The sequence below is a fragment of the Lagopus leucura genome, unplaced genomic scaffold (assembly GCF_019238085.1).
Source record: "Lagopus leucura isolate 7727_CA_CO unplaced genomic scaffold, USGS_WTPT01 Super-Scaffold_100018, whole genome shotgun sequence".
In the NCBI taxonomy this organism is placed as follows: Eukaryota; Metazoa; Chordata; class Aves; order Galliformes; family Phasianidae; genus Lagopus; species Lagopus leucura.
Window position 1 is genome coordinate 10,005,110 of NW_024962272.1, and position 19,962 is coordinate 10,025,071.

Consider the following 19,962-nt stretch of genomic DNA (forward strand, 5'->3'; position numbering starts at 1 on the left):
TGTTTCAAGAGAGACATAAGGAACAACATATTACGAGATCGCTGGTTGAAGTTCCTGGACAAATATGTGATGGTAGCCACTTTGCTATTTACCTTTTTTCCTAATGTCTGAAGTAAACATAACAAAAAATGTCAATGATGGTGGGATTAAAAAGATTTCTTAGTCACCCATGATCATATGTCAAAAGATGACATGAATCTTTAAAGGTTCATTTTTAAATTCCAACAGGTAACCCTTCAGCAAGTGAAGCCGGCTTTGCTTTCCACAGTTCTAACAGATCTTGAGGAAAATAATCTGTAAAGTGTTTGGGGACTTCAGAGTTCAAGCAGTATTAAGAGCACAGAACATTTGAAGGAATATGGTTTATGTGTACAAATCATCACTGCTACTTGTGACAAAATACAAAATATTGTGTCATTTTATTCTCTGTTGGTAGATGTTTTAATGAAAGTGTATCTAAACACAGACATTTTGCTCCTACTCCAAATCCAATATCCCTTCTGTTCCTCCTCTGGAACAGTGTAGTCACATCTCCTAACTCAACAATCAAATCTCTCAAAAATATCTTACTTCCACATCAAAATCCTGTGGTTTTGTAGACAGCCCAGATAAAATCTGATGGACCTATTAAACTGTTTCCTAGAATACTCAGTTCTGGGAGGTAGTAACTGTTAGCTCAAAAGAAAAGAAAATATAATCTGATATGACTGTTAACATCCTCTGCACCTCTCTCTCCCCCATTTCAGACTTCCCAATTTAACAAATAGATAGAAACACACAGTGATTGGGCTGTTTGAATTTAATAGCTTTTTTTCATGAAGAGTAAAATTAACAAGTTATGTTTTGAAATACTTTCTATCATGAGAAATTTGAAGACTAAATCCAATCAGCAGAGTTGAAAATATATACCATACCAATTGAAAGTGAAAGCTTAAAGACCTCAGAAGTAAAGTTTCAGCAACTACTTTCATTACTGCATACTGAACCATTCAAAAAGTAATCTTACCTAAATATAATATTTTCTAAATCAAAAGGGTACTTGATAATTCCTGTAGTTGGCACTCTAAGAATATCTTGCTGAGTTGGTACAAATGAGGGCATAGCAATACGATCACTGTCAGTAAGATAACTGAAAAGTTAAATACACAACAGAAGCAAGATTAATGCACTCACATAATTTAATCATATAGATTCAAAACAAGAGCACTGATCAGCAGTGCAGTAATTTCCCCAAAAAAGTAAATGAACAGAAATTGCATTTTGTTCTATTGGCATAAGAACAATTGTTACTGGCGTAAAACTAAAAAAACTTTAACAGAGTAGTAAAAAAAAATAAAAGTTGAAATGTTCAAAAATCTTCTTATGCTCCAGGTGATGATCTTTATTTGTATAATCTTTGCTATCACTTCAAAGTAATCACAGTAGCTAAGATTTGAAAACACACATCAATCCTTGCTGTAATGTAATTGTTTATCAACATTTTTTCTATCTCCTGGCACTTCACATGTGCTGTTAATATTGCACACAAATGTGAAAGGCTGCTGACAGGATTCAGAAGAATAGTAAACAGTTAATGTAAAGCATTGCACATATGAATGCACCAACCTTATATATTTTTATGTAGAAGATGATGTGTTTAGTTTCTCTTCTGTCCATGCCATCATTCTCAACTTAGTCCCTCTTAGCCTTCATGTGCTTTTCGTACGTAGCTGGCATTAACTTCTAAGATGACACTGCTGTGCTGAAATAAATAGGCAGAGTGTGAAGAAGTCATACACAAGGAATTGATACAGATTACTCATCTGCAATCTATCTTCTCAACACTAGACGGCAACACTTGATCATCCAAAAATGCTGCCATGGCCTACAGAAAGTGTAAACTCTATTCCAAATTGTTCAAGGTGATCGTAGCAGAAACTAAATTTAAACATTAATTCCATCTTTCTCTTTGGTGGAAGAAAGGGAATATCAGTACATTCTCCTCCTGTTGCTGCCCAGTTGTCCCTCAATTGGGCACTAAAAAATAAAAAATGTTTACACTTCTTCCAAATATTCTATTGTGGAAGAGAAAATTCCTCCTCTTCAGCAGTGTCACAAACTGTTAAAGACTTCAATTGTAATTAACAGTAAAATAAATACTTAATCAAATTTAAAATAGAACTAATTTTCAATTTTAGTTGACTTCATAGAAAAGGAGGATAGAATAGACTGTAAAGTGTTTACACAAATGCCCAACCTAAATGTTCCTCACTGGAATCCAAATTCTCAACTTTGTCATTAAAAAAAAGAGTAATTTTTCTGTTCTCTTAAATCTATCATTTTTCATAATTAAGTTCCAGGAATAATACTGAAACATCTTCATTTTTACTTACATCCTAAAATTTTGGTATAATTATGAACTTTCTGAAATACTTGTTTGTTGTTAATGTATTTTTTACAGCTGTTTTCCATGATTTCCCCTATGGGAAACTCAGTTATGTACCAGCTGTGCTGACCTCAGAGTTGGGAGGAACAATGTTTTCAGGACCATGAGAAAATCTCAGATTACATTGTTTCATTACTTCAGCTTAAAATCCTTTCTCTATTGCAGGCCAACAGAGACACAGAGATAGATAATAAAATCAGAGAGAACCTATATCTCTTTACCTTCATTAAGTCTGGGATCTTCTTGTGGTTATGTAGAGTACTTACTACTAAGCAGAATTTGAGAGCTGATATTCCCTCTGTCATAGCACTCTTGAATTCCTGGGTCTTCCCAAAGACTCTTGATTGGTTCAACTTGTTCTCTTTCCAGCGCTGTCACTTTATCCACTTCCACTCTTTTGATCATCTCAGCACTCTCCTAATCAATTCAATGATTATATTATTGTGAAAAAGGACGGCTGTCAGCATGCATAATGCATCCTCCCCTTTTCCTTTTATAATCATCCCCATCAATGAGACTAAATATCAAAACAGATCCTAGGAGAAAACAAACAGTTCTCTTCTTGAATGCGTTTAACTTCTGAAGTCAGATGACTGCTACTGAATGTACTGACCAAGCTAATCTTGCTTAGTGTCACCTGCTTGTGGTTTATATCTTTTGAAAGTGGACTTCTACTGAGGCCAAAAGGAACTCTAACTTTAGCATTTATAATTCACTAATTTTTAATACCAATTTAAAGCAACGATCACTTTTCCAAATGTCAATTCCTACATCTTCTGTTCCATACCTAGGACATACCATAGACAAGGTATGACTTTGTCACAAGAAATAATTTTTCTCTGTTGTTAAATCTTAGAGGTACTGCACAGATCACAGAATTGCAGGTGTTGGAAGAGACCTCAAGATCATTGACTCCCTCTGCTATAGCAGGTACCCTTCCACGGGTCACACTGGCAGGCATCCAGACAGGTCTTGAATATCTCCATAGAATGACACTCCACAACCTCTCTGGGCAACCTGTTCCAGTGCTCTGTCACCTTTACCATAAAGAAGTTCTCTTGTATGTTTGCACAAAACTTTTTATGTACAAGTTTTAAGTCGTTACTTTTTGTCCTATTGCTACATAGCACTAAGAAGAATCTGCCCTCATGCATTTGCCTCCCACCTCCCTATACATATTTACAAATGTTTACCAGATTCCCTCTTACTCTTCTTTTCCCCATGCTAAACAGATCCTTTTTAGTCAAGCTCTCCTCATACGGAAGATGTTCCAGGCCCTTTACCATATCTGTGGTCCTTTGCTGGATTCCTTTTAGGAGATTCCTGTCTTTTATAAACAGGAGAGTCAAGATCTGGACATGGTATTCTAAACATGGCCTCACCGGGGCAGAGTAGAGGGAGCGGATCAGCTCTTTTGACCTGGGGACCCGGTCATGCTCTTTTCAATGCACCCCAGGATTCCACTGGCCTTCACAGTCACAAGGGCACACTGCTGGCTCATGCCCAACCTGTTGTCCACCAGGACCCCCAGGTCCTTCTCCACAGAGCTCATCTCCAGCAGGTCATTCCTTAACTGTAATGATGCATGCAGTTATTCCTCCCCAGAAATAAAGGTAAGATGAAGATAAATGTACATCTTACTTTTAAGGGACATTGCAGTGTCTACTGCTCTTTATAACCCCTCATCTGGGTATATACCAGCATTTACTAACACAGTTGAGCTCTTCTCACATTCAATAGCAGATGTTTAGATTAGTTTTTCTTCAAAAACAAAATAAAATTTCTTCCCAACCTCTTATTTAATCTTTGGAGAAGTCACAAAGAGTAACACTACATACAGATCTGTATGGGATCAAAGGTAGCTGCATACTGGGTCTGAATTGCAAATCTGAATGCCAGTATACATGTTAACCTATACATGAAAAATGAGAAAAATGAGAAGAACATCAGAAAGGAGATGGCAGTCAGAAAGTTATGGCATCTTAACTTTCATGAACTTATCATGAACAACTGTAAAAAACTACGTAACAGAGATACTAATGCCTCAAAAGCAATTTCTCCGTGCTTGTCCAAATTAACAAAAAATTGTGAGCACTAATTTCTTCTTTCTCATTAAACAAATTTTAATATCTGAGCAAAGTCTTCATGATTGGAATTACCTTTGATTTCACAGGTATTCTGTTACACAAAAATGAATGTCAAGAATTCTGAAGTTTTTTAAAACCATGCATCCAGAATAATAGCTAATAGCTTTTAATATAGTAATAACTGTTAAATAACTTAAAATACGGCTAAGTGCACCAAAGTGTTAAATTTCCTGTTACTTTTTCCTGCAGTGTGTCTTCACACATAACATAATCTCTAATGATTTTTAACTTACTTCTACACACCACAGTTAAGCAAGCAAGACAGGGATATTGTTTATTGAATACATTTTTCTGTTTCTTAACCATTACATAATTGTTCATGCTGAACTGCAATAATGGGAGCAGAGCTGTACTTCTGATCTACATTTTATTTGGGTGATTTATATTTTGTTTGAGAACTATATATGAGATGCATTTAGAGACCTTGTGTCCCAGTAATAACTCATGTCCCTACTTTTAACCCGTCGTCAGACCAAGGTGCAGAATAACTTAGGTTATGAATAGCCCTTTCATTAGTTCACTGAAGGAATAGATAAGAATAAAAACTGAAGGAATAGATAAGTCTTTTCTAGCACTCTGACAGAGAGAGAACCAATAGGCAAGTACCTAAAGCAGCATTTTGACTAGAGTTGAGTTGGGCTTGATTCCATGCTAGAACTTTGCAAGTTTCTTTGAGGGTTTCATCTAAAGGCTCTTAAAAAAAAACAACTTTGGTATCGGGTACTTGTGAAAAGAAATATTTCATAGCACTGTACATGTGGAAACCTCAGTCTCCCTACATAGTCAAGTTCCACATGATATAAAAAAATCTTTTGAGGGGAAAATAATTCAGATTAGTCTTTCACCTGATAGTCTTTACCAAGTAAAGTTCCATTCCACCCACAGCTCATTCAAATTTAAAAATTTCTTAAAGCACCATGTGATTTTATTATCGCTGTGCAGTACATTTACCTCATCCTCAATAAGCATTTGTATCACTAACCAAAAATGCCTTTGGTTAGAAACATAGGTGGAGGATATGCCACAAAAGAAAGATATAAAAAAGTTTTTTTTCCTTAAAAATATATCTTGAAGATAAATGAGTAATCTAGTAAATTGTGTACAGTAAGCCAACCAGGAACTGAAAAGGGGATTAAATTTGAAATGAATCCTGAGGTGTCCTTAGACTATTGCAACGACTGAAGTAAATGATTTTACCACAGCATTGTGTTGACATAATAAAGCATACCAGCACAAAATAAAATTGTTATTGGAACTAATTGTTCACTCTACGACAACTTTCAAGTAATATTAATTGTCAGACACTATCAGCTGTACAGATATCAGCTGTAATACTCACTGTATTTTCAAATATTCTGTATATTATTCACAGCCATAACAAATTCTTATTGCAACTGAACTACAAATCTGCATTGTCTGGCAAAACAGAGTTAACCCTCAGACTCCACAGACACAGATATTATGCCCCTCCAGTGCGTAACAAAGATATTTCTGCTAGTCAGGGCTTTAAAAACAACAAACAAGCACAAAAACTTGTTTCTAACCCATTAGTGGATTTTTGCAGATTGTTGTAAATAAATGCCCTTTGAATTTCAGTTTTCATATCTCTCAAAGCTGGAGCAGAAGTTACCAATAAGAAGTTATCCCCAAGAAACACTGTGAAAATAAACTGCATTGCAGTGTATGAGCAATGCTTGTTTCACAGAAAGAGCAGAAAGGGTATAGAAACATGAGAAGAAAAGGCAAAACAAATCTACTGTCATTACAGACCAAAGCAAGAACAAAGAGGGGAAATGCAAAACAGAACAAACAAACAGAGGAATTCAAGGGCGCACCTTTGCTTCATATGCACTTCCATGTCAGATATTGTTTTGTCAGACTGCCCCTCCTCTGCCATCTGTCACACAACAACTGTGTGTAATGGATTATTGGTGGGAAGGTTCGGTCTCTCCTGCCATACCACCACCATCTGCCTCTGATGTCATGGGACAACACAGTAAAATAGGAGACATTACTTTCAGAGCAGCCACTGTAATAGGTGGAAGCTGCAGTAATTTATTCACAGGAAGGGACACAAAGAGGCTGTTCAGTATCAGAAGTTAACAAGCACTTCCAGCTGGAGGCGTATGCTGCTTCAGAAAGATGGTATTTATCATGGCGCATTTGGTATTCAGGAGTTTGTTGACCTACTATGTGAGCAGGAAGTTGGCATCACTGAAAACCGCATGGTTTTCATCTTTATCCATCTCTACTTCTTCAGTGCTTCTCAAATACAGATCATCCCTCAATACAGAGTACATAGGAATACATACTTTCCTTATTCTCACGCTGTAGTTAAGCCCACAAATTTAAAGTTTCAGAGTAGGATGTAATGTATTTTGGAAGTCACTGTGGTTTACTAGAGCCACGTGTGCATTTGTTTTCATTTTATTTTTTTCCAGTTTGAGATAATAAATAGGATGCACTTGTTTCTGAAGTAATAGAATGAGAAATCATAAAATGGAAAAGAAAAAGCCCTGGGATTTTATAGTTCACTATTATGAGGAAAAGAAGCTGCTAAACTGCTGATCCCAGGCCATATTTTGTTTTAGTCGAAATAACTGATTTTAAAAAACATTTTAAGTTTTACTGACAAGATATGTGAACTTCAAATTCTGTTGGATTGTTGTTGAACATTATTTAAAATGGAATCAAAGCAAGCACAGCTGTTTAAAGTAGTCAACTACTTCATACTAGCAAGTCCACTGTTTACTAAATTATGCTGAACTACATGTAATGCAAAATGAAGTTCCCTCAGTCAGAGGCATGAATGGTATTTTTCAAATCTAAGCCTCTACTATCAATGTACATTGGAGCTATATCTAAAATTTGGAGCTACAAAATCACCTACAACAGTTTTGCTTACATATTTTGAATACAGAAGAAATGGAACATGAACAAGCCACACTTAAAACTAAGGAAGAGGAAGCTAACTACTGGCTGGACTGAACACAGAATGTACACACTGCTTACTGTTGCTATCTCCTAACAATGACCGAAGAGACAAAAGTTAAGAGTGTTTAGATTGGCTTCAATTTCCAAGTGAAAGAACATTTTGAAAAAAGAAAATTAAGAAATACAAGAAAGCAGTGGAACTTAATGACTTAAATATTTAGAATATTATAGGGAAAAGATAAATTTTGCTTATTTTGTAGCCTTCTGTTATTCAGCTTTCATAATATCTCATATCTATGTGTTTGAAAAGAGATGCAATCATAGTCTAGATAACTGGATAGGAACAGCAACTTTAGCTGAAGATTAAAACTTTTCAAATAGCAGTGATGAATAGATATCATCCTGGTTGTACACCAGCCACTTACTATGAATTTTTATTATGTTGTTATTCCTGAGCCTACTCCATCCACACCCATAGACTGTAGGAACTTTTTGTCTCTCACTGTTTCATAATTATTAGTTCATTCCCTGTCTACAATCATCACGGAGATGATAAACAATATGCTGGCTAGCAGCAAGCAAGGAAAGGCTAAATAACACAACTGCAAAAATACCAAGACAAACCACCACCCAGACTGTAGCTGGCAATACAACTTTTGGAAAAGATCTAATTGAAAAACAAGACCTCACAGTCAGGTCCTTCATAAAACTTCATGGAGTACCCATTAAAAAATAAAATAAAATAAAATAAAATAAAATAAAATAAAATAAAATAAAATAAAATAAAATAAAATAAAATAAAAAAAATAAAGGCAATCATAGGATCTTTATTTGCTCTTCATGAAATGAAATAGTTTGCACTTAATCCTTCGTGTTAGCCCTTTGTTAAATAACAATTTAGAGTGCATGTGTATGCAAACATTAGAAAACTCCTGCAAACACAAAAGGGTTGGTTTCTGCAGAAGTACAATTGTGTGGACTAAAAGAGAGCATATTCATCTACAAATATACAAGTGTACATATGTAATTTGCAGCTTCCCAACCTCAGATTTGCCATCAATAATAGTTTTAGGAAAATGTGTGCAAGAGTGAGGTAAACCTGTATTCTTTTCCACATTTACTAACCTGCAGTATGTTTAGAAAAAAAAGAGTTGGACCGGGGTGAGTGTTCATGTTCACATTTTTATCAAAGTCATAGCTAGCCCATAGGAAATAACAGAACAAAAATAGAAGACACTAGAGAGACAGAGTCCCCCTAATGAGGATCTAAAATGCCTCTCATAAAACACTGTTTTTCTAGCATGTAAGTAGATGTTTACACGTGTTAACTTTTTTATTTCATCCTCATAGAAAATTTATGCAGCATTAAAACCTTTGGTCTTGCTATAAACAGAATAAGATTGCAAATCTGAAGCATTGCTTCCTACCAATGTAAGCAATCACTGAAATCTTATTTGTAAAATTAATCAGGAGCTTCACTTTTGACATAAAAGTAATGCTATCAAGTTCGAGGCTAAGTGGATGTGTAATTTTTCTTTGTGTGATACTCCACTTACACACTGGGACAAGTTTCTGTTTATATCCATCTGGATGCCTATCTGTACAACCTGGTGTAGGGGGACTGCTTTAGCAGGGGAGTTGGACTTGATGATCTCTGGAGGTCCCTTCCAACCCCTACAATTCTGTGATTAAAATCACAGGTAAGGGGCTGCTATTTTTCCTGATTATATACAACATTTATGATCTCATAGACTTAAGGATCAATAAAAAGAATCCATAGAGCCTGAACACTCTTGAGATTCACAGCCATCGCTCCTTGGTGGGAACCAAAGATGGTAGTTGCTTTGTTGATTACTCCCTTTTGGAAATTTCTGTCACTCTAACACCCTATGTCTTGCCTTTCAGGTGTCAATGGACCAAAAGGACTGTATCTCTCCACGCATTTTTCTTTTACTCAAAAGATGATTTAAAAGTTCTATTAAAAATGATCTGAGGGTTGAGTCACAAGGCAAATAAAAATAAGAAACAGTATCCTCTCAAAAAAAAAAAAAAAAAAAAAAAAAAAGAAAGAAAGTAAAAAAGGAGGGAAAGTAGATGGGAGACGAAGGAATGAAGGAAGAAAGAAATAAAAAAAGGAAAGAAGAAAAGGAAGCAAAAAAGGATGAAAGGGGAGGAAAGAAAAAGAAAGAAGGAAGGAAATAAAGGAGGAAAGAACATTAATGCTATGAGAAATGTGTGAGAATACTCTATACTCTATGCCCCTCTTAGCATCAGAAAGTGACAAGTGACACAATTACTTTCAGTTCTCAGCACACAATCCAAAAACAAAGAACAAAATCAAGTAGCATCAGATGAAAGTATAGGAAATGGCTTATCAGATAAACTTATTCATTCAAATATGAGAAAATACTATAGTTTTCTTGGAAAAATAAAAGAATTGAATTTGTTGTTCCTGTTGTAGAAGAGAAGGAGAAAAATTCTTCTCTCTGACCACAGCAGATAGGATAAAATGGTAAGAATAAACCTTGGAAAAGGATGTGAAGCAATCTGCATTACTGAAGAGCTTTAAGATCATGTTGCACAAATATGAAGATTTAGATCAATGTAATTGATGTTCCTGTGGACTGGGGGAGGGATGTTAATAAATGAACTCTTGAATTATTTGAAATACAAAAAAAACCCCTGCTTTTCTTTAGAGATGGTTCTTACATTTTTTTAAATCAGTAGTTGGTTTAGATCAGTAGTTTTTTCAAGCCTCTTCACATGGTCAGTAGCTGATTTTTCATGATCCATCAAAACAAGAAGTTAGACTCTCACACTATTTCTTGACTTTGTGATTAGTGAACGTGGTGGCTTAAAAACTCCATGTGTTTATATTTTTTTAAATGTCATTTTCAGAAAATGATACCAGTATTCATGAAAGATTAGGCCACACAGGGAAGAACAAAGCCTTTTTAGAGGCAGGACTAATATGAACCAGTAAATATGAACAAGTAACTATGTGCCTCAGAACAAAAACTGTATTAGTTTGGCTTTGTTACTTACACTAATTCTTTCATGTTTCACCAAAAGTATTTATTTAAAACAAATATTGGCAATGAGCTAACAAGAGCACAGTTGGTATAATAGAAAATAAGTTTTTCTTAGAAGATGTCCTTGGACTAACAAACACCACCACCTTGTGCATAGAAGAAAAGTTTCAGTCTGTTTGCTGTTTTCCAATTAGTCCCTTCCTTCTAATTTTGTATACAGTATCAGACATCATGTCAAGAAGATGACAACTCTTTGAAGTATTGATTCTACTTGGAGGAATATGCTTACATTTCTGTGATGCCAAAATTTACACTTTAATGCAAATGCATTAGTAGATGAAGCTCAGAAAAACTTCACATACCTGTATCCTATTTTAGTTATTTTAAAATAATTTTATCTTGTGTTCTAGCAGTGCTTAATAAAATGAATGAAAACAAATTTTCATCTTCTTTAAAAAATAAGCAAATCTAGAACAAAGATCTCTTTGACAAAATCATCCTGACTACCTAAATCTGGAGCATGGATTAATTTGGGCTACAGAATTTAATCCAGCAAATCCTGCACATAGCTTCTGATTTACTGCAGCACATTATGAGAAAAGACAGTCAAGTTTAGGGTGAAGATGTGGATGAATGTCTCCTGTTTCAAAGGAAAAGGACAAAAGCTAACAAAACCCATTCTTGGGTTCTGTAGAGGTACAGAACTAATGCTTCTTCAGCACTGAAGAATTGGCACATACTCATTAAATATTCTGATCAGTATTTTTGTGCCAGCTTATTTTTATATACCAAGATGTATGTAACAACTTTCTCCTTTATCCAGCCACCTTTTCCGCAATACCTGTCAAAACCTAATTACCTTTGAGGTCCCTATCTGTAAATTTGGCTGACATTAGTCAGTGGGTTTAAGAATCACAAGGGATGAAGTAAGGTAGCAAAGCACACTGTGCTATCACAAAATACTCATCTTAGAAACCAGACATAATACTTGCAGATTCTTCCTGTGTGCACAAAAAATAGAAAAGCCTCATGAATTAGCCACAATACATTTTAATAAAACTGTTTCAAGAATTAAAAGATGTATTTCTAAATCATGATCCACTTGAACGCATGTTCAAATTAGGGAGAATGTTGTTAGGGAAGGGGATTTTTATATTAAGATAATTTGTAAACATATTCCACCACTGACTGTAAAGGAGTTCTGTTAGAGTTTTAGTGACTCAGGAAAAGTGTGAATAAAATTATCCTGAGGTACATTATGTGCACATTCCTGAAAGGAAGGAAGAAAATTCAGGGCAGAAAATTGTGATTAGATAACGTTCATCTCAAATCAAAACATAACTCTAAAATGCAGTTGGCTAGGAATAGGAAATTCATCCATGCCTTGGTTTCCTTCCTTGGAAGTAATGAGATTCCCAGATCCAAATGTCTGCCTCTCTATTTTGCACAGCCCAGTGCTTAGCACTAACCTTTCAACTGGTCTAAAATGTGGAACTCCTGTTGATACAGACTGCTTTGGGATTTCCTCGGCTGAAGAAGGAGTCCCAGTTACTGAATTCATAATCAGGAAACAAAGCAAGTCAAAACCCAAATAATAGGATGAAAAAGAATGATCTTCTGGCAAATCAGCAAATTCAATTATTTGTCTAAGAAAACTTTTCACCCAGAATTGTTTACAGTTACTAATCTGTGAGGTGTAAAGTTTTAAAACGTTGGAATTCCCACACTGAATGCAAGTATAAGAGGACACAAATAGATACTTAAAGATATGACTAATGTTTACATAAGAGCTTCTGGAATCAGAAAGAGGTTTTTCAACCAGCTGAAGACAAGAAAAAGAGATAGTGCAGATCTCTAAACTCTGCAGTTTGGTAGAAGTATCAAGGCTATACTCTCATAGAAAAAGACAAGGGTATTAGTTGTAGATGACACCACTGCAGGGAAATGAATGTCCAGTATGCTGGGCCAATTCTCTTATCATGAGGAGTGATGAAGCAGCTAAAAGCATTTCCAAAGGGCATCAAAAAGGACTTCAGAGCCTTGGGACATCAGTTGAAGGAGCTGAGGGCACAGATCATCTTCTTATCTGCTTCCTGTACTGGGCAAGAACAATGAAAGGAATGGAAAGATCCTACTGACAAACACCTGGCATCATGGCTGCTGCTGCTGCAAAAACTTTGAATTTTAAACAACAGAGCAGCCTAAAAGTCAGTGCAGTCAAATGCACCAGATGGGGTTCGCCTTTCTCAAAGGAAAGGAGGATCCGTGAGCAAAGGCTAGCAGGGCTCGTTGGTAGGGCTTTAAATTAGGTTCAAAGACAGGGTGGGGGCTGATAGTGAGCCTGCCGAAGCCATAGTGTGAGACAGAATAGTAGGTTAGAGGGATATGGTTCTAGAAGGGGCCCTCAACCTGCTGCCATGCGAAATCTTCTGATGATGAGCCAGGAACCACTAAAGCAATAAGAGAAGGCAACAGGGAAACTCAGAAAAATGCTTCAAGAGAATTAAGGAGTTATTTTCCAAGAAGGTATAAAGGCTGAGGGCCCAGCTACACCAGTACATGCAGCTTAGGAAATAAGCAGGAGGAGCTGGAAGCCCCTGTTCTAACAGAACATCCTGATGTAGTTGCTGTCACCAAAACCTGGTGTGAAGATTCCCATTACTGGAATGTGATTATCAATGATTATCAATTTTGAACAATCTGTTCAAAAAGGACAGAAAGGAGGAAGCTTTGCCCTCCATGTCAAAAAAAAAAAAAAAAAAAAAAAAAAAAAAGAATAGAAAATAGATACAAGCAAATCAAAAGCCTATGGATGAGAATTAGAGACTAAAACTACAAAAGGAGGTTGTGGCTGGGGTCTAATACAAGCCACTTGATCAAGCACTGCCTGCTAAATGTAGCCTTCTTCCTTCAGCTACAGGAGGCATCTCAAATGCAAGCTCTTGTCTTAGTGGGGAATTTCAAACATCCTGATATCTGCTTGAAAGGTAGAAAGGAGAGCTATAGGCAATCCAGGAGGCTGCTGAAACAAAGATAACTCCTAAAGCCAAGGAACAGACAGCCCAGCCAGGGGGAGTGCAATGCTGGACCTGCTGCTCACCAAACACAGGTAAACTGATTGGTGGCATCATGATTGGTGACTGCTTGGTCTCTAGTGGCCATGTAATGGTGGAGTTCACACTCCTGAGTGATACTGGACAGAAAAAGCCAATTCCAGCTCTTCATGGAGTTACTCAACAAAACACCAGTCTTCTCACCCAAGGTCCTGCTTCTTAGGCAGAAGAAAACAAGACCCAGCTTGTTTAGACTTCGTGGTAGAACAAAGAGCATTTCAAAACAAGAAATGTTTTTTCTTTCCTAGGACTGTCTCCTAAAAACACAGGTACATGTACTTCTCATCTCTTTGCAAATAGTTCTTGACAAACCAGCAACTTGGCCTCTGCACATCTGAAATACCTCAGTTACTCATAAATAAAGTCAATGAAAAACAATTTTTTTCCTGAAATAAGATAATGTCATTAGGTCTCTAGGCACAGTTTTCCATCCCTGGTGAACCCCGCATTACTTTGGACATAATGAGCTCTGACCTGAACAAAGAAGAAACTACGTGTCCTCACAAACTATCAACAGGCACCTTGAATGAAGTCACATCATATTTTATTCCTAAGACGTGCTAAAATTACAAGAGACATACCATACGCTGGAATTCTTTGTGTTAAGAAAATCTCAAGGAAATGAGACTTTTGGCCAGCTGAACAGAAGAAAAAAAACATTGTACATTTCTACTGAATTCTTTCAGGACCCAATCCTGCATCTCTATAACCACTTAGTACCCGGTAATGACATAGAATATTCACCCACCACTCTTCAATTTTTTTAATCTTGTTGAATATTTTGTAAGTATTTTACAAGCCACTTCGCATCTGAAGAATTTCTTTGCTGTCCCACTGATATATTTATGTGCTGCAAACGATTTTCAGAAATAGTTTTGAAATGTGGACAGTTATTTTTGGGTATGCATTGTTGAGAGAGAGAGATATATATATATATACAGCTTCACCAGATATATCGGATTAAGTATCTTGCATAATTGTAAGAAAATTATTGAGAATATGACTAATATAACTATTCTAAATTGTAAAAGATGGCCCTGTGTTTTCAATTGCATTGTCTCAGAGTCCAGCCTCCGTTAGACACACAGGATCTTGATAAATTTGTCTATTATCTTTTTTTTTTCTTCAGTTCTCAGTTCATAACGTGAAACACAGTAAAATGTGGATATTATCTCATAGTGAAAAAAATTACATATTAATTCAGTATACATCGAGATACTGATGTACTAATCAAATAAAATATTATCTTCAAGAAAATTTGGGTCTACCTGGCAGTGGTAGATGATTTTCAAAACTGTATTTTACTTTATGAGACTTTGCCAGCTCACGTCTTAGAATTAGCATTTTAATTATACTGCACTATACACTGGCTGGTTCTTCCAAAAACCTGCTTCATTATGAAGTAACACAGAAGCATAACATCAAAAAAATAAAAAAAAAAATTAAACACAGGAAGCATTAGATATCATACAGTATATAACAATCTGCTTAACCAAATTTCCAGTCCATATTTGTAGACATAGCTAATTCAGATGCTGCTGCTATCTCAACTAAATTGAACTTTTAAAGTTTTTTGATGTTCACCCATTGCTAAGGATTGTTTTAAAGGACAATGTCCTTAGAAGAACATACTTCCTCACCGAGCCAAGCTGCTCAGCTCTCTGATTTCCTTGCTAAAGTGAATTACTTGGACATTATCTTCTATAGTATTGTATGGGTGCATCAATTGGGGGGCAGAATGGCGAGGCCAGACTGTTTTCAGTGGTGAGTGGAGACAGGACAAGGGGAAACGGCTGGAAACTGCAGCATAGGAAGTTCTGCACAAACATGCGCAAGAACTTCTTTACAGTGAGGTGACGGAGCACTGGAACAGGCTGCCCAGAGAGGTGGTGGAGTCTCCTTCTCTGGAGATGTTCAAGACCTGCCTGGACGCCTACCTGTGCGACCTGCTGTAGGGAACCTGCTTTGGCAGGGGGGTTGGACTCCATGATCTCTGGAGGTCCCTTCCAACCCCTACAATTCTGTGATTCTGTGATTCTGTGAATTTGTACAGCAGGTGAAAACTGCCAAGCATAACATATCCCTGCCCAAAGAGATTAATCTCTAAAGAGATTCAGACATTTCACAGCCCAAATGAACATCACGTGCCTTGTTCCAATGTGAACTGCTTCCTCTAACTTCTCCAGCTCTTGTAGGGCACCAGACAGTGCTGTTCATTCTAGTACCCAGCAGAAAAGCAAGCTCCAAATATTACAGTTATGCCTGTTTTTGTATATATCCTTTGCTAGACTTCTGTTAATGAGATCATCTACTAGTCTTTCTCTAGCCAAGCTCTGAATTATCGTATATTCTCAGCTTCCATTTCATTTTTAAATACATGGCTTAAGTGACTAATACACTGATTAGACTTTAATAAAATGATTAATTCAACACTGTCATGAGAGATGTTGCCTGTTTGTTACCCTCCACTACGCTTTTATAAATCCATAGCCATGGAAGTCTAGTTTCTTCTTTCTTCTCATCTGCCTAAATATGGAAAATCAGAGAAATCTACGTTTTGTTTTTGACTTTTGAAGAGAAAAAGAATGAGATTTCTTTTTGTTGTACTGCTAACTAATGAGATCATCTAACTGAAGAGACACTGGGGCTGTAGCATATCTCCCAGATACACAAGCAAATACCCTCACTGTACAACAGAGGTCTGCTCTCACACGTCCTATTCCTATAACAATCCTTTATTTTAATAAAAAATAATCCAAGCTTATAGTCTCTAGCAAACAGTAATTCGATTTCTTCAGCACCTTGATGATTTTATATATCCTGAGGAAAATACTGGAAATTACAAAAAAAACTGAGCAAAGTTGCACCACCTGAAAAATCAGGGCTGGCATCAATATGACAGGACAAAAGACGCATCTGTCCATCTTGATAACAGTTTACAATAACAAATGAAATTTACTACGATGAAAAAATGAGGAACTTAATCTTCTCTGTCCTCAAGAGTACTGCTATTGTAAGGAGATACAAAATGAATCGAAGAACAAAAGCTGTGAAAATTTAAATCATATGTTCTACTTAGCTCTGTAGAAGAATTTCTGTCTTTCGATGTTGCAGAGCTTCTGGGCAAAACACTGAGAAGTTATTCACAAAGAGCATGCCTAACCACTTCTCATAATTTATTTATCCCCTTCTGAGCCATACATTTCATGTAATACATTTCATCCCTTTAGCTTTACGCATTAACATGAATTAAACACTGCTTGTAACAAAGACAAAGGTCATGATTTACTAATTATTGATTAGAACGTTTTATTTACATACACAGGACAGAAACAATATATTTTTCTTTCTAAATGACTCGTCACATAAATTTTCAGACTGAGTGCCATAGAGTTTTAAGTCAAGAAATATATTTATGAAAATTGAAGAATTCCATGCTACTTCCACATTAATCAGTATTTTCAGTGTCTATAGATTATTCAGTGTAAGAATGCTGTAATTGAAAGATGTGACATTTATAATCCATATTTTTCTAATTCTTTTTACCTCTGTGGCCTTAGAAATAAAAACACGTTCGAAACGAATGCCTAATAAACTTTCAAGAATAATTCTGCTGGAAAAATAGCTAGATTTCATGGCAGCTCACACATTATTTACTTCTAATTCACTTTTGTCTAAGAATGGGAAAATATCACTGTAATTCTTTCCAGCTGGGTGCACTGGTAGTGATGAAGTATAAAAGTCCAAAAATCACAGAATTACAGGGGGTGGAAAGGACCTCAAGAGATCGAGCCCAACCCTCCTGTTAAAGCAAGTACCCCACAACAAGTCACACAGGTAGGTGTCCAGACAGGTCTGGAATATCCCTGTAGAAGGAGACTTCCCAGTCTTTCAAAGCAACCTATTGCAGTGCTCCACCATCTTACTGAAAATTAGTTATTTCGCGTGTTAGTGTAGAACTTCCTACGTACAAATATTAGGCCACTACTCCTTGTCCTATCACTATGATATTGTGCCTGATAGAGAAGACTGTCAGTATGCTCCCACAGAATAGACGTCATGCTGTTCCATCCAAAAATAATCTGACGGAATCCCCTTTCCATGATGTGAAAATACCTCCCACCTCTCCAGCAGTGCACAAAAACTGATAGTCAGGTGATGAGATGTTTGAGAGATGCACACTTTCCATACAGTTTGCTGGTCACAAAACTTCCTAAGGACCAGCACTTCCAAATGTCACTCTTAAAAAGTAAATCTTTAGTGAAACTTAGAAAACAGCATCTCCTTTTTCTGGATGGTAGTTTAAACAGCTCAGGAAGAGTCTTTTAGCCTCAAATTCATTTTATTAGCAGAAACAAAAAAGGAAAGAAACATTCCATCCATCTCCTAATGTGGAGGTTAGAACCCTTACCTGAAAAACAGTAACTTGAATTTCAGTTTCTTCTGCTTTGTACTAACCACTTCCAAATGTTGCTCTTTTGCACTACTCAATGCAAAGTGTCACATTTTCAACAAAGCCTGACTGTTTAGGATATCTTGGCAGATAAACAAAAAAAGGACAAGTGCTGAAATATTTGATACAGCAACAACTAAGTCTGTGTTGTTGATTTCAGCCCTAATGACAGTTCTTCACTTTACAGAAAAAGAGACTCTTCAGCACATGTATATATGCAGCCTACTGTATAAAACTGAAGTGGAAGAATTAATCCCTTGATGCTTGCTTCACTGAAAACTGCTTCTGAGATAGTTTTTAGCAGGTGTTTTTACCGACCCTATATTGCAGTCCTGTAAAGCACGGAGTAAGCTTCTGTAAGTGGAGAGCCCTAGCTCAGATATCTACCAGATCTCTGAAAAAAAATCATTAAGTACATTAAGAGTGACACAGCTTATATAATACGCTTGGATACACTTCCACAAAAGCCCATAAGGGAATGCTCTTAGACATAGTAAGATTTCACAGAGGAAGAACAGGAGGGAAATTTTGTGATTAAAAGAGGATAAAAGACAAAAAATAAAAAATGAGTTAGATAATCAGTCCTCACCGAGGAACATTCAGCAGCAAATTTAGTCAGATACCTGCTACTCCATTCCTCAAATATCCTGAATGTATTACACTGTTACAGAGGTTACAGTGTCTGAAAGTAATTACAACGGACAAAGCTAATAATGACACTGAGCTAGTGTGGAAGGATTTCACACAGTGCTAGGAGATTGAAAAATTAACTGACAGATCAAATGAAAAACCAGGAGGACCAAGGACTCTGTCCTATTTTATACAACATCCAGACACTGGAAAGATCATCATAATAGATCATTATAATCACATCTCAAAGACCTTCCCTAAAAGCTCACTAATAGACGCTAAAGCTCATTGATAGAATTGGCTGGACTTCCAGTTTTATTTGGCAGAACAGGATTTATGAACTGAAGTGAAATTCAGCTGGCTTGACTGACCATTCAGTTTCTGTGGAAAAACAAATTTTAAATTATTTCCTCTATAGCTATAATGAAAACTAGTATCTTACTTGCAGTGTTTGTTCAATCTCTTGTCTCTGAAACAGTTATTTTTAAGCACTCATATAATTAATGATCTTTATTTTCTAATGCCCGATCACTTATTCATGATTGTTCAGAATAGACTTTCCTAATATAAGCAATACTTTTCAAATGAAAAATACATTACAAGGTTCTGATCTGCATTCCAAGACCACCCAGAAGTTTGTCTACAAGAAAGAATGCCAGAAACCTTTCAGAATAAATCCTTGCAAATTAGTAAGTTTAGACAACTTTTAGACACATGCAGTTCCAAAGAAATTACTTTTAAATTGTAACTGTCTTGCAAATTTTAAGTCACATTTCTCTTGTTTGTATTGCGGTTGACAAGTGTAATAGAACAGTGGTATGTTATTACTGTAAATTATTGCAGCATCCTCCTCAGCTAAGAATCCTGGCTTGCAAAAATAGGCTGCAAAAATAAAACTACTATAAAATACTCCACACCCTCCCCCCCTCCTCAAAAAAAAAAAAAAAAAAAAAAGAAAAAAAGAAAAGAAAAAGAAAGTATGCTCAAGGCACTTTGGCATTCTACATTTTTTTTTTATTATTTTTCACTCCTGAATAAAAAACATTATCAAAAAGTAAAATGGAGAGAAAATGGAAGCCAGTGCATATGCTTATCAAGTAAGTCAGTTTGGAGGTGATCATTGAGGATCATCTGCTCTGATCCCTGCTTAAAACAGGACTAAGGTCACTCACAGTATTCTTCTGGGGAAACTGGCTGCCCGTGGCCTGGACAGGTTTACCTTTCTTTA

General features: G+C 36.2%; 1 pseudogene; it reads right to left on the bottom strand.

Annotated features, from left to right (window-relative positions):
- Nucleotides 1–1,002: 1,002 nt before the first annotated feature.
- LOC122183426 overlaps nucleotides 1,003–19,962 on the bottom strand; it is a 61,832-nt pseudogene continuing 42,872 nt past the window's right edge.